We start from the raw sequence: 10,756 nt of genomic DNA, 5'->3' as shown, positions 1-10,756 counted from the left end.
GCAGTGAGTCTAAGCAGCATGAAAAGGCACCAGAAAATTGAAGAATGAAGTTACCTTAAAATGCATTAGGCTCTGGCTTGTTTTGGTGAAATAAATGTGTATGAACACAGGGGGTGTTGATGCTGTGCTTAGATTCACTTCATTAAGAAAAATGCCAGAACAACAAAACAAAACCTGAAAGAAACCTGGGGTAATTCTGCCATAAGTATCTGTAACAGAAACCAGACTCCATGAATTCTTGGTGTCTCTCAGAATTGACAGGAGGATATAGCCCTGAAATACCTTCATATTTTACTCATGAGATACAGGGGCTCTTGTAAGCACCATTTTGGTATCACAGCCCACCTATTTGTTTAGATTAAAGCTCTAAGCAGCCTGACCTTCTCCAAACTCCTTCAACTGATCCCTGGGGCAGAAGCTTTATGGGTATTTTTTCACTACCTTTTGAACATGGCAACTAATAGAGTTGTCCTTGTGACTAGGGATGACTCAGAGCCAGACACTGTAAGGATGGAGGAGTGTAATGCAAGATGAATATCAGCAAGTGTCTGTGGGCTACGAGGGCTGCTAGGGCTGCGGGAGTGCAGTGATTGCAGTGAGATCTTTTGCTTATGTTTTGGAAGTGAAAAATAAAACTTTTGAAGTGTCCAGTGTTTGCCTTGAGCTGGATTGTTTGTGGTATTTTGCCCAACTATTCCTCGTCCTAAGTCTGGCCACCCACTATTTTGTGTAGTTTGTCTTTTGCTGGCCCTTTTCCCAAACCCGTTAGTGTTTGCCCAGCGAGTGCCAAAGCTTTCATTCTTCCTTCCCTGAATGGCTCCACATTTGCATCTCCTGCAAACAGCCCAGCTGTTAGAGTCACACTCGCAGTAAATGGCTGACACACTATTTATACACACTTCTTTCTGGGTAGCAACTTGCTCTGTGCTTAGGTGGAGAATATAATATTGCTTGACTTTATTTTTCACACTCCCGTTTTTTAAAATTCTCCCTCTTACAATATTTTGACAGGTTTTCCTAGTTTCGTGGCTTTGGCAACAGCAGACATTGGCTTATCTTTTAGCCTTTTCTTTTTCCATGATGATTTTGAACACAGTGTGGATGGTTCACAAGGGACAGAAACAGCCACGAAGATGGGAAGAATTAAGTGGCTGCCAAGCAAAGAGTGTCCCGGGGAGCTGCCTTGTGTGCCCTCTCCTGGCTGGAAGCAGCCGGCTCAGGCCGGCACGCCATGCTCCTGGTGCTGCTGGCTGCTCCAGCAGGTCAAGTAGCGAGAGATAATGTAGGGATTTATGCTGCAAACAAGACTGGGCTCTTCCTCCGTAACCTCAGCTATTGTCACTGCCTGTTCCTCAGTAATGCTCCAGACTTCCTGCCCTCCGGGCGCGTCTTTTCCAACCTGCTTCCTTCAGCCCCGTCCCTCTGGGTTTGGCAAGAGGCTGCCCAGGAGCTGATGGGGGTGTCTGGGGCCTCCTGGGCTGTGGTTAATGGGACCTTGCTGCCGTGTGGGTGCTGGCATCCTCCCTCTTGGGAAAGGACTCCTGCCTGTCCCTCCCAGACTGGGATCTCTGTGGTTGGATACATCATGGACTTGTCACCTCCAGCCTCATTCCCAGGGGATTTGCAGAACTCCATCTGGGTTCTCATGTGCCTTTTCCAGCTTGCTCCCTCCTCTTGCTTCTCTGGGGTGACAAGTCTTTAGGACCTTGTTGTTCAATGGCTACAGTGTGGTCATGTGCATCAATAAAAGGACTGTCACTGTTTTATTATTTGTTTTATGATGACTGGCAGATCTCAGGGTTCTGGGTACAGCTCTGGGCCTTGAGGTGAGATGCCAAACCTGCTGTTGCAGGTCCCCATGTAAGGACTTTTTACTGTTCGTTTTACTACCACAGTTGCTGTGATGTTTGTATATTTGTTTAGTTCTTTGGAGAAAAAGGTTGTTATTTTTGTACACTAGCATATTATGTAGTTATGTAACCTAGTCTGCCCAATGTTGCATTGCATTTGGCAAGGGAGGAGCCAGATAAATGTGCAAGCTGAGCGTATACAGATGTGAGTAGAACAAACCTCTACTTTCTTTCCCTAGTACTTTGTTTATAAACCTTTTACACTGATTTCTTTCTGCTTTCAATTCCTAAAGGAGTGATGATGGTAAAGGATTTTCTGCTAAACATAAACTGAGGCCCTAATCCTGCAAATATTTTTCCCTTGGGCTTTAATTTAAAATTGAGAATGTTCTTCAATCTTGGCAAAATCAGAGGATCATTTATTGTTTGAATGAGTCCACCAAACCACTTTTCAGTAAGACAGCACTGTCCTTTCCTGCCCAGATGCAGTAAGAGCTGTCCATTTAGCTAGGCTGTTGTTTGACCTGTTTTGGTTTGTTTCCAGCTCATAAGAAAATGGTGGAAATGGTTCCCCCATTTAATTTTAAATTTGTGTCGGAATTTTGATGAATTCCTTGAAATTCAGTAGAAAGCCTAGTTTTTAAGTTAGGCATTATGAGCATCAAATTAAGCTGTCAGCATATGAAGTGATACAGAAGAAGATGTGTACAAGTACAAGCACAAGAACATGAACACACACAAGCATCTCTTTCCTCTCTGTGCTGACTGGGAAGTCTGAACAGCAGAACTAGAGGCTGGGAATTACATTTTAGTAATTCTTTTCTAGTTATGTCAGATTTCTAGCATGCTATTAGAGACATATGTGTCATCCTCACCATCACCCAACATATCATTGCTGTTTCAAACTGTTACCAGAGCTGTTGACACAGAATATTGTGTCTGTCGACAGCTCCAATTAGTTGGCGTGTCTGACTACTGACAGCACAGTCTACTTTTGTTTATGAAGACGGTGTGAGCTGTATCTCACTCTCACAACCTCCAGTGGCAGACAGATGGATAGAACTATATAATCATCAACGGAAGCGGGTGATATTCTGTCTTCACAAATCATCATGTGGAGCAGAACCAACGGCCTTTTGTCTGCTTTCAGAAGTGACTGCAAGATTCCTCCCATCTGTCAAGTTATGAGGATGAATATGTATAAAATACATCAGATATATATGCGGGGTTTTGTATTGTGGGTTTTTTTGTTTGATTGGGGGGGTGAGGGGGAAGGGGGGAAAACTGCTTCTTAATTTTCACCAGATGTTAGCTATGAGACATGGAACAGTAGAGGGAGAAGCACAGTAATTTTCTCTCAAATTGAACTTTCTTGGGATTTGGTTTTTTTTGTTTGTGTTTTGGGGTTTTTTTTAAAATTTTTTTTAAAGAAATGGACCAACCCCATATCATTTGCAAATGTGGAACCCCATTGATTTCCTAAGGTCGTGCAATTGCAACTGAGCACAGAATTTAGTCTAATGCACTCTTTACAAGTATTTAATCCTCTCTATTGTGTGATTATAAAATCTTAGCAGCTGCCCAACCAGCGATGTACTGATTTTCATTTAATAGCAGTTACAGATACAAACTATTTTCAAATACGCAGCTCCAAGTTGCCGAGTGGTTCCTCAAGCACAGGAACACTGAGTTCAGGGAGTGTTTGTTCTGAAAATAGACACCCACCCCAAGTAGGTAAGTAGCAGATTAGACTCATTAATTCAAGTAAAATACTTTAGTATTTCTAAAAGTTTAGTATTTCTTAAAAGACCTTAAATTTAAGAATGACTTTTTTTTCTTAAGATTAATTGTTATACACAGATTTTTGTCTTTAAAGAAACAAGGCTTTCTTTTCCTTAGTGCATCAGAGCATCAAGATTTTCAATAGAACTTTTGTTGTAGCTAGCAAATTCTCATAAAGCAAACAAATGTGCACTTGAAAGTGAAGGGGAAATCAGAACATGAATTGTATTTATGCATGCATTTCTCTGCCTAGTTTTCTGGTCTATGGCATATAATATTTTTCAGCTTTCCTCTGTCGTAGCACATGCATTAATATTTTAGTGCTGATCCTGACTGATAAAAGTTAATTACTGTTTATTGCTGACTGAAGTGGAAGCAGAATTTGAGTTTTTTTGCAGGAATTAAAGAACAGAGATTCACTTCTTTGCTGCATTTTGTACAGCAAAAGAATAAATGCCATTTCCTTACCCTTGTAAGAAATGAATTATAATCCTGGGAAAAAGTTAAAACTTTCCTTGCAAAATTAGCAGGATCTACTGTATAAAATATAAGCATGTACTTAAAGAACTAGACAAGAAAACTGGCTGAAAACCTTTTTAATTTTGTACTTTACTTCAGGATTAGGTTCCTACCAAGACAATTGGAATGAAACCAGTGATAGCCAGGGTAGTTTTGATTACTCCCCACTTCTTTTTCTTTTCCCCTGCTCTGTATCCTTTGCAGAAATAGTAACCCAATGAGTAAAATCAGCTGGAAGCATGAAACTGCCTCTTAGATTCTATGGATCTTCAGAGTAATCTGCTGGAGTTTGAAGGAAAACATAAAAGTTTCATTCTGAATGATTTCACAACTGTATTAATTCCATAGACCTTTTCTCCATTAGTAAAAAGAACTTTAAAACTGTGGAGGAATGTTACTGCTCAGGATATAGGCCAGTTCCAGTGTGTTCAATGCAATAATTATAACAGGCAAATCAATAATATAAGAACACTGTATTTTGTTCAGAACTTAAAATTTTTCCAAAGATGTGTGGGTATGAGTTTTGCAAACACTCAAGCAGTAGAACTGTAGGAGTTAAAATACCTTTGGCTTGGAGTTTTTTAACAATGGAGTTTAAAATTTACATGAACTCATGGCAGCACTTTAGTAGCTTTCAGTTGTAGATGATCAATGATATCTTGAGACTAAGCTGCACCCTGAAACTCAGCTGAAATTTTGAAAATTCCTGAGCAGGCCACAGAATAGACATATTGGGACATTTTCTGATCTGCTTGAGTTCCAAGGAAATCCATCAACTCCTGGCTAATCTAAGAACAAAGGAACCACCTATGTTAAGTAAATAAATAATTACTTTTTAATTCTTCACTCAACTGTACTAATTACTGTGACCCAGTTCTGAAACAGTCAGGGATCCCAATGAAAGACACTGTGGTTTTCAAGCATTTGTTCAAATGAAAACTCAATATTTAGATCACAGAAAATATGTGGGCTAGAGTAAGAGAAACAACCTGCTGACTGAATCTTGAGTCACTGACCTTTCTGTTCCAAGGTCACAAGGACAGAACTATTCAGAGCAAAGATGGGCTGGAGTAGCATCAAGTGTGTAGCCCCTGGACACTGAGAGCTGCTGCAGAGCAGAAGGGATTTAATTGCAAAGTTCTTTCCTCCAGGACCTGCAGGCTCTTCCCTCCTTCCCTGGCCTGAATAGCAGCAGGAAGGCTCAGAGTGAGCCCCTTGTGGGATTCAGGTGCTGGAGAGGTTTGTGGGTGACCTTACCCAGCTGCAAAAGGTGACTTTTATCTCAAATATCACATTCACAAGAATATCTCCAGGAGAACTGACCAGTCTTCTGGGACCTTCTTTTCCTCTCTAAACACAACACCTTTGCTGATATTTTTTCCATCTTCTTGTCCCTAGTACCACATTTTGCAGACTGTTGGATTGCCAGCCCCAAGGCTAGTTTTGTTATTTTATTTATTAAGCCATTTTTAATTTATTTTAACTTTTTTTTTTAAATAGTACCAGTAGTCTGAAGATCAAGTAATGCCTCTACTGAATCAGGAACAGAGTTGCTTAAGTAATGATTATTATTTATGCCCTTGAACTGAGCTGGAATTTGAAGCGTAGCTGAGGATCTCAGCACCACTTGGGCAGCCACTGCCCAGAGGAGACATGGCCAGATACAGTCCCTGTTGCCAAAGAGAATAGGCAAACAGATAAAAGAAGGGGGTTTAACCTTTTTTTACATATAAGGTTTCAGGCACTTGGGTATTGGGTTACTTATTCAGATCTATGGTACTAAATAATTTTTTGCCTCCTGTATTCCTGTATGTGCCTTAACCACAAATTATCCCTCAGGCAAACTTAGCTGTCACTTTGGTAGTTAAATTAGATTTTCTCCTGTGGTAACTTCTACAAGTTGAAACTTGTTCTGAGAACATTTCAGAAAGGACAAGCTGTTGCAGATCCATACTTAAAGGAGGGGGTACACAGGACCACCAGCTCCTGAAGTATTTTACGTCAGGAAAAGCATGAGGGTTTCCTCTTATTTAGATCAGTGTGATTGCATTGGAAATATTTCTTATCGAAGCAAATTCTGTATTCCACAAATTGTTTATGTTAAGAAGATACTTTGGTTTGAATAGAGTTTAAACTCAAAATAGAATTTTACTTCAGTTCCTTTCAAGTGTGGAACCAAATCCTGTCTGTTATAGTTGGCTTGTAAACAGTGCAGTTTCAGTAAGAAAGAATTATTGCTCATGGCTAATGAAAAACACCCTTGTAGTTAGGTAAATGAAAAGGAATATCCCCGTTTTGTAGGAGGAAACAGATATTTTTACAATGCTGCACCCAAGACTCTGCGTATTCAGAGGGCCAAACTCCTTTTAAAGTGAGTTAAAGGACAGTTCTGTACTGAGACGAGCAGCCTGTGCCACTCTTAATATGGCAAAAAACCCCAAACAACCAAGCTCCCCAAAACCCAGAAGTGGGGTTTTTATCTTATTTTGCCTGGCTTGCTGTTTTGCCAGGTGCTAATCCTGCAACCTACCTTAAGTCTCATAGTCATTTTCCTATTTTTCATTGCAGGATAACAAGTATCTTGACTGTAATCTATTAATTGAATTGAATAAACTTGTTTCCCTAGCAGTGAGAGCATATTGTTTGCACACAGTGTCATCCCAGGCCCTCCAGCTATCGAAAGATTGCCAGATATGTTTATTAAACCCCCTGAGCTTGGAAAGAACACAGAAAACTGTCATCTAGAGCAATACGAAAGTGCCTATCTCAGCTGGGGATCTGGCTGTTATGAATAAAGGAAGAGTTTGTGGTAGAGTTTTGAGATGTAAAGAGAAAAGGCTTCCCTATGGTGCAAATGTGTTGGAACCCTCAGGCGAGAAAAAAAAAATAGAATTGTTGCTGGCAGTACAATGTAATTATTGAGTTAGGCTGCAGCAAGGCCCGCGAGCTTCCAAACTAAAGGCCTGGTGACTTTGTTTTTTCTTTTCTCTTCCTCCTCCCCCAACTAAGGACAATTAAAATTTTGGAATTCCAACTTTTTCTTTCTCCTTCTTACTATTAATTGGACCGCAAATATCTACCCAATTTCCAATGATTTTTTGGGATGATAGGTTTCAAAGTTCTCATTTTGAATCTGCTTCCTTTTCTGTTTTGTTTTGAGTGCAATGCAAACTAGTCAGTAAGGAAAAGATGTAAGGAACAGTAAAACTTCTAAATGAAGCATTACTGGAGCTGGACTCTCAGCTATACTATGTCCACGCTTTACTGGGTTTTTCTCTGTTGACATCAGAATTTAACCTAAATGCAACAGAACTAAAGCTGAATCTAGATTAAATTGTCTCTGTGAAGAATGTTTTTTTCTGTTAACATGAAATCTCATATACCTGAGGTGTACTAGATTAAAATATTTCTACATCAGCAATTGCTAAACTTTTCTCATTCCACTTAGCGGTTGATAATTTTCTGCAAACTAAAAATAAGAACTCAAATCATATTATAAAAAGGGAGATAATTTCTGTTGGTCTGATGACTCCACTTGAAATTATGGTTTGTCTTTGGGAGCTGTTGGTGCTTCAAGGTATTGTTGATGCCTTATGCTTCTTTTCCCCAGTCCTTTCCATTAATCATTAGAAAGTCCTTGCTGGCCATCTTAGAAAAGAGACTTCTATTTCATATTAATTACACTTATAATTTTGTTGTTCACATGTGCTATGGTCTTATTTTAGTGCTAAAATAGTTATAATTGTACTTAATATTATTGTTATTGATCTTTTAAAAAGGAAACAAAAGGCTCATGGTTGGTTTTGCAAGCCTGAGGTGCTTAGAGTATACCCTCTTAATATTTTATGGTGAGAAGACATGGAAAATGTGTTTTGTAGTAATAACAAGTGCTGAGGTAGAACTCAAGCAAGGACTGATGCTTACCTCTGGTTCCCTTAAACTGCCCAAGGCAATGGGGATCTTTCCATTGACTCTGATGAGCTGTAGATTGGGTTCCACATGTCTGTAGCCAAAATATGTTGTTGTCATTGATTATTTATGTTGTTGTCATACCCTAAGGCTCCAGTCCGGATCTTTGGATCCTGTTGTGCTGGATCATTATCAGAGAACACAGCTAACCCTGCTCCTGAAGTTCTTTCAGCCTAAAGAGAATGGCTGCTTCATGAAACAGTTCTTTTCTAGAAAGAGTCATTTGATTCACATAATGACACATGGGAGTGGCCTGCCTGTGTTTTTGGCTACCCTGATTCTACATTACAATACCTGCTGCTGTTGTCAGTAAGCCAAAACTAGATGCAGTCGGGGGTTTACATTCCTGAAACTTAAGGAAGGAATTTGTTTACAGGCATGTACCCCCTTACTTTCTGGTGTGGTGGACTCAGATTTTCTTGGCTTTTCCAAGGAGAATGCAATTAGTGTGAAATTTCTGTTTGCCCTTATCCATGAGGTTTTCACAAAATATTTTTACTTGTCTGTTATCTAAGGAGAAGTATTAAGATGCACCTATGGTCTGTTCTGTTTCTTGTATCTTTTAGCAGAGGTGTGGGGTTATTTCTTCAGATCACTAATTGAGAACTCAGACTCTTGAGATTTTAAGATTCAGGTTTTCACTGCTAACCTTGTAGATAGAGGGAGGAAAGAGATTCTGTGTGTTTGATTATGGACTGAGGACCACGGCTTTGTGTTTGGTCATGCAGAACTCAGAGCTTACACTGACTTGGGCAAAGCAAGAAGTTACAGCTGCAAGGTCTATAACTAAGACAATATACCCATCACATTGCTCACTGTGAGCTCCTTATGTGGGAGGAGAACTACTAAACTTTTGTGTGCAGTGTTCCTCATCTTTGTTCTATTTGTGGTGTTTCCTGAACATGGGTTCTGGAGCAGCCATGTCTGGTACCAGGAGGCATAAAACAGGAACAGGTCTCCACTACAGAAGGAAATTAACTCAATGATGGCACTGTTTGGTAGATGTGAAGATGTGTTGTTACTCAAAAGTGATGAAGTCCACCCATTTGCAGCCTGACCCGTGCCTCTCACTGATTGTCGGCAAGTTTGTGTGTTTATCCACAACATTTCATGAGGTTCTTTGCTGATGTTGAATCCTAATGGAAAGGGTTAAGTGGGTGATTTTCTTCAGTGTTGACTCACAGGAGAGATAGTAGTTGTTTGGTTTCAGCAGAACCTGAGAAAAGTCCCCGTTAGCCCACCTGTTGTCACCACCCAGGCTTAGCCTCACCTCCCTCAAAGCCCTCACAGTGCCTTTTGTAAAATAATGATGGATTCTGCAGGTTTTTGCAAACCACATAGACTTTCTCCTGAGCCCACGAACAGATGGGAACATGCAGGCCCTTATTATGCTTTTCAAGTGATACCACTAGGAATGTGTTACCTTGGAGCTAAAGCTGTTTTGTTCCATTTGTGATCTGTTTGCTGGAGTTTCCCTAGTTTGGAAAATCCCACCAGCTTCCCTCTTTTCTGCTAGTAGCTGCCTGCTTTGTTGCAATTAACATGACACAATCTGTAACTATTTTTCTGTACTCTCCATCAATAAAGGGGACACTCAGCTAGGAGATCCAGATGTTGTTCTCAGCTGGACTGCTGGCCTGATATTGAGGGCCAAACAAATGCCCACAACTTTGTGCAACATTGGTTTGTTTTCCCCCATGCCCTCTGTGACCTGTGCTTACATACATGGGGAATTGTCTCTTATGAAACATCAGCTCTGCAGTACAAGATGCATTTTCTCTAAGTGTTTGCTCACTCTCCTCCTTTCATAGTTTACTTCAGATATGTGATTCAGGCTTTGTTATTTAATAAACATCGTGCTCTAAAGTATGTAGTGGTTAAAATAAAGCAGGAGATTACTAAAGGTGCTTTAATGATGTTTCCACAGTAGTATGAGCTCTGAAAATGCTAGGAGTCAGCTTTCACTAGGAAAGATGGTAGTCCTTGTGACTCTTGAATATCTGAGAAGCATTTTTTTCCCTGCCAGGGAATTGAGGAGAAATTCTGTAGCACCATCTGTAGCTCAGGGTTTTGCCTGCAAACATAGTGTATTACAGCAGAAAGCAATTTGCAGTTTAAATAGATGTCATCTTGAACGTTTCAAATGATCTTTATGTATATATACATATAGAAGCTTCAGCAAGGGTTTGGACAACACTCTCAGGCACATGGTGTGACTCTTGAGGTTTTCCTGTGCATAGCCAGGAGTTGGACTCATTTATCCTGATGGGTCACGTCCAACTCAGCATATTCCATGATTCTGCGACATGTATTTGCATAAATTTTGCTCATCTGAAATTGGTGGCACAACTTCCAGAGGTTTCTGTGGGTCAGAGCCTTACTTCGTGTCCGTCTTTCACAGAGGATTTTCAGATTTCAGTTTGGCTTTTGACAATGAGTTACCCGGTTTAAAACCCCTGATGAAGGAACTTTGTAGGAAAAATATTTTTCAATTAAAGTTTTTTTCTTGATGTTTTAAAGTAAATAAAACAGATAAAATGCTTTATTCTGAAAATAAAAATACAAGAAGTTTTCATGCTGTCAAAAAAAATGGAAAAAATCTGTAACAATAATGAAATTGCTGTGAAATTGATCCA

Source organism: Prinia subflava, chromosome 11, assembly GCF_021018805.1.
Source record: "Prinia subflava isolate CZ2003 ecotype Zambia chromosome 11, Cam_Psub_1.2, whole genome shotgun sequence".
Classification (NCBI taxonomy): domain Eukaryota; kingdom Metazoa; phylum Chordata; class Aves; order Passeriformes; family Cisticolidae; genus Prinia; species Prinia subflava.
This window is presented reverse-complemented; position numbering follows the sequence as displayed.